Here is a 5588-nt window from a genome sequence, read left to right as displayed (position 1 = left end):
TCAATAAGCGCCTCTCCTTTTAGCCAAAATTTTAAATCTTTGGTTGGTAGAGGACGAATTTTCACTAGATGCTCTTACTACCACATTAAACAATAAAAGCTTGTATACTGATAGAACGCTGTTCCTTACGGAGGTAGGCAACCCTTGCATTTTAACTACGAGCTATCGATGGACTGAGATGTTAACAGAATGACAGACCCAAAAGAGGTTCTTTCCTACCTTTCAGTGGAAGATCAATTAACAATTAACAATTAATCAAACAATTTGTCAACCAAAACCATGCATGAAAAGGGATGGAAATGATCGAATCTCCATCGAAATGTGTTACAAAATACGGAGCCCATTACGTGCCATCATATTACACTTTCAATTTTGAATCTCCTCTGAAGTTTTGTTCCCGTTCTGTCTTTTTTCCCGCGTTCTCATTTTTTCTAGATTTTTCTTCTTAACACTTTTCCCAACTCTTTTCTCGACTTTTTCCCGACTTTTTTCCCGACTTTCTGTGGAAGGTTGCTGCTGTAGATTTAGCAAACGTTGCGGATTGATATTGTTCTAAAACGAAATACTTTTCTCTTCTGTGGGACGCCAAAATGGCCAGCGCTTTCGCCGTGCTTCTAATTCTTACGTTTGCTTTGAAAACGTCCACGTGTGTTGGTGTTTGACTCGCAAACTACATTCCAACATTGGAAGAATACACTGCTGGACGTGATGACCTAATTGAAAGCTATTATCATCGTGGCTTGGAGTATACAGAGATCTTGTTGTTTCTCGTATTCAGTCATGGCATCAGCTTAAGCCTTAGACAGTTGAAAAAGATTTTAAAAGCCAAAGGACTCGAAGAAGAAACGCCAGGTTGTTCAAGCTGTGGAAAAAGACCTCAGAGGAAGCGGTTGTAACATCAGATAAAAGGAAATAACTTAACTATTAGTAAACGACCACCGGCTTGTTTTTGGCAAAGAAAACGTTCGGGAGTTATTGAATATCCTTGATCCTGGGGAGGTTGAGTTAAGAGCAAGGTGTAGGCTAAATAGGAGGCAATGCATAACCAAGGGGCCCAATCATTTTTGGCACATAGATGGCTATGGTAAATTGAAGCTGGTAGGTTTTCGTATCCACGAAGCCATCGATGGATTTAGTAGGCGAATTTTATGGCTTGACGTTGGATACACCGACAATGATCCTACCGTTATTTCTAAGTACTTTTTTAACCGTGTCCAGCAACTTGGAGGAACTGCGAGGGTTATGAGAGCTGATTGCGGAACTGAGAATGGATATGTCAGGTTTATAAGGCGAGATGGTGAACTTGATTGAGCGGGGGATGACAGTTTCATCTTTGGAAAATCAGATTCTAACCAACGAATCGAAGACTGGTGGAGCAAATACTGGGAAAAGACTGTACCATATGGTGGAAAGATTTTGTTAAGGACAAGAGGAGCTGCGGTCTTTATCATGACAATGACTGTATTGCGGTAGCATGTCTCAAGTTTTGTTTCATGTCTATATTGCGAGATGAACTTCATCGGGCAGCAAGACTGTGGAGTCTCGAATTTGACCTTCAACAAACTTGGAATCCCCATCTGGGAGGCCTGATGTACTATTCTTTCTCCAGGAAGTGTCCGGTACAAGGAACTGTATAATATGGATGTTGACTTGCTAAGGAGAAATGCTGCTATCGACATCCGCAAAGTGATTGCTCAGATGAATTTACACAGTTATCAGAAATCATAAGGGAAAAAAGTTTACAATTTCCTCACGCACCTGGAGAGGCAGCAACTTTGTATATCGCCTCTCTTGAAGAAATAAGCAAAATCTAAGAGAACTGGGGCATGCGTAACACGGGAAAACCGCTAAGCTTCGCATTTCTTTACTTTTCTGGGATGATAACCCCGCCCTACCCCCCCCCACCTTCCCCTCCAGAAATGAACCCAGTTGTTTCAAAGTACTTCTTGTTTGCTAACTATTTCGGACACTTTCATTTACGTCATATTCGGTGTAATTATGTGTATTTTGGTGGAATTTCATTAATAGGGACACTTTGTGATGCCTTTTCTGACAAAGATGAACACTTCCTTTTGTTAGGTTTTTAATAATTTCATACAATCCATGTGCAGTATTTGTTAACATGTAACAGTCAAGAAACTGATACATTGTACTACTGTGTCATCTGGGGCCCTAATGAATGAAAGAAATGCTTCTGTCTCATCAAAGGTATTGTACAACGTAGTTCTATGAATTCAATACTCGTCATAATTGACCTTTAAACTTAGATGTTATCAGGGAAGGTTTTCTCGCTTAGCTGTTTCTGAAAATGAGCCCAAATGAGTTGCTCATTAACAACGAATTTAGTTTTGAATACAAATTTAACATTATATCTGACGGATGGAATTATTTTCAGTAAGTTTCTCATATTTACTCATCATCTATCATCAGCTGGCTGGGCATATGCTCAGAAATAGACCTACCGTAAAGAAAGTATTTTGTTGGTGTTTTTGAACAGAGCTTGAATAGAGGCTGGCATTGAAATTGAATCCCAAGATATGGATAACGTTGGGTCTAACCATGACTTTTAACCCAGGTACATAGTAACTGTCGTGATAGCCTAAGAGAAAGGTTATAATAAGTGGGGATTTATTGACAACTTAATAGCTTGCACTTATAAATTATCCTTTCCCATAGTATTTGCATCACCACTTACTGGTGCAGGTTTTGAGAATTCTTCGTTTTGTTCCTACAGGGAACAAGTCCTCCAGGGTGTCATCGTTTCTGTTATCAGACCATCCAAAACCTCTGAACTGAATTTCACCATCAGCCAAAGAGGGTGTCTTGTCCGAAACAACCGTGTAGATCATGCTTCGGTCCTCAATTGGATTGCTTGGATGTAAGGGTAATGCAAGAGCATCTCGAAGAGTGAAGTTTTGAAAACTTTCCGATACGTTGATTATTCTTAATTTGATTGACATTTTAAAGTGATCTCATTTATTTATACACAACCAAACAAACATGTATGCGGCACGTGTTTTATCGCCCCATACTTACAACGGGACGTTTTAGTGTGAGTTCCTTTCGAATATGCAGAGAGTTGTGAGTGGGAGTTTATCGAAGCGTTGTAATAAAATCGTTAAATCAAGTGAATAAACCGTAACTTAATAAGGAAGCGTGGTACCTTTTAGCTTTTTCACGTTTTCGACAAGCTGAAACGTCCATCTGTGAAAAAAAAATGTAACAATGAAATAAATAAGTTTGTTATCGTATGTCAGTTTAAGGGCCTGTTTACATGGAAGTGGGTGACCCCAGGTAGGTGAGATAACCCACCTAGCCGTGGTCGAAAAATAAAACGCGGTTTACATACAATCTTACAACCCCGGGGTGCTACGGTGAGATTTCTTGAGGTTGTTGTCGCGCTTGTAATTAAGGAGTTTGAGCAGAGGCGTCCCAAGCTCACATCTCGAGAAAGAAGGAAGATTAATTCTCGAACACATGTATATTTAGATGTATACTGGTTAGCCCACAGTCTGTGATCTTAATTTTTTTTAAGTCTCTCCTTAAAATGGTTGGTCATGGATGAGATTATTGGGAAGGGATCTCACCTGCTTTACAGTGCTGACAACATTTCGGTGAACTTCTCAAAACATCCACGTCCATAATTCTCCTTCCATGTGGAATGTAATTTTCCTTCTTTGTTTGTTACTGATTAAAATTCAAAACTTGTACGTTTTAATGGTAATTATGTTATTAGGTTGTAACTGTAACAAAACATTTGAAGGAATTTTGAAAAGAAATGTCAAAATGTTCAGGTATAATCATGTTGAAAAAATGATTTGCTATGAACTACCCGTGGTATGATACAAAAGTTCAAATTGAGAACAATTTTAGAGCTAAGAAAGTCTTGATGAAGCACATGTCTTAAAACTTTAGGTGAATTGCTTGGTGCCACGTATAGCGAAAACAAGATTTAAACCACACCTGACTTAGACGGGTTTCTCTTTTCTTCGGTGGGGACCAATCTTCCACCATTCCTTGAAACTCTAATTTCCTCTTTGCCCTCCACTTCTTGTTCGGGACAGAAAAGATAGCGGTAAGTAGAACGCGACTCGCGATAAAAGTCTCACCGCCGTGTTTATTATTGTTTTTTTCTTTTCTTTTAAATACTTGCGCGCTCGCGCCATTCGTACCCATGCTTCGCGCGCCAAGAAAAACTATCTAGAGCCACCTTAAGCACATGTAGGAAGGTGAATTGGAACAGAATTCTACTTAGAATTTTTAATTACATTTAACTCTTTGTAAATATCAGGGTAAAGAACAAGCGAGAGTGCTCTGATATAATTTTTTCTTGATATAATAGAGTTGCTTGATTACAATATCGTTGTAATAGAGAACATCAAGAAAAAAACGTGATTGCATGGTATCTGTCACAATCTGACACCTGTCAATGAGAAAGCACGTAATAAAAAGGCGCATATATCTTTTAAGAAATAAAAAAAAGAAGAAAAAAAACGACAAATGACCAAATTGAACGGACTCGCAAAACCTTACCGAGAGCGTATTTGTAGTAGGTCTGAAAACTTCGCTCACCGTTTAACAGGATACAAATATTAAATGAATAAAAATTCCATCGATTAATTCAGTTATCAACAAATACCTCACAGTCTTAACTTTCTCAGTTTCTTTTGTGAAGGATTAAAGTCAGTTACAAACAGTTTTTATGCCGCGTGTCAACCAATTTATTAATGACACATTTGCTACCACAAATTCATTTCGAAAAAAAAAAATTCCTTGAAAGTATGCCTAACCGGCAAAACAAAATTATGAAAAATTGCACAGAAGCTAGGGATGTACTCAGCGACCCACGAAAGCGTAATTACCTTGCCCTTGGGCAGAGATAAGAATAATTCCGGGCTACTAAAAGAACTAATTAGATTGCAGGATTTGTTACTCTGCCCTCTCACAAAAAAAAGCAATCCTCAATAGTTCTCCTAGGAACTCCACTCATGGTTATTAAATCGACTTCAGCACTGTTGACGAGTCTAGTAGTTAAGCCGTAGCAAACCTTAACTTTTTCTCCCACAAATTTTACTAAGTTTATTCGTTCCCGTAGAAGAATCTGGTCAGAAATGTTGACCAGCAGATGAAATATAGATGAGGAATGATTCTCGCAAGTGAGCAGTATGCAGTTAAAAAAAAGTGTAGAAAAGAAGTATTTAAGAATTCCGGCTTCGACAGGACTTGAATCTCTTGGTTTTTGTTCTAAATTGTTTGTGAGAATAAAGGCATAAAAAAAACTAAGCATGATCTCTTGACTCTCGCATTTTCCCCCAGGCGTTTGTTATTAGCGTTATGCAAACATGCCTTTAGATGTTTAAAAATAACACTTGAATTGAAGTCGTAAATGGTGGGCCGCGTCCATCCATAACTTGATATACGTACGCTAAGCATGAACAAATTCTTAATTAACCCGCAGATAAAATATAGGTTAGGAAATGATCCCTGCAGGTCAGCTGAAGTTAAAAAAGGTAAGAAAACAAGCATTTAAGAATTCCGACTTTGACAAGACTTGGATCTCCCAAGTTTTTTTCTCTAAGTTGTTTGAA

Source organism: Pocillopora verrucosa, chromosome 3 (genome assembly GCF_036669915.1).
Source record: "Pocillopora verrucosa isolate sample1 chromosome 3, ASM3666991v2, whole genome shotgun sequence".
In the NCBI taxonomy this organism is placed as follows: domain Eukaryota; kingdom Metazoa; phylum Cnidaria; class Anthozoa; order Scleractinia; family Pocilloporidae; genus Pocillopora; species Pocillopora verrucosa.
Note: the sequence above shows the minus strand (reverse complement) of the source record.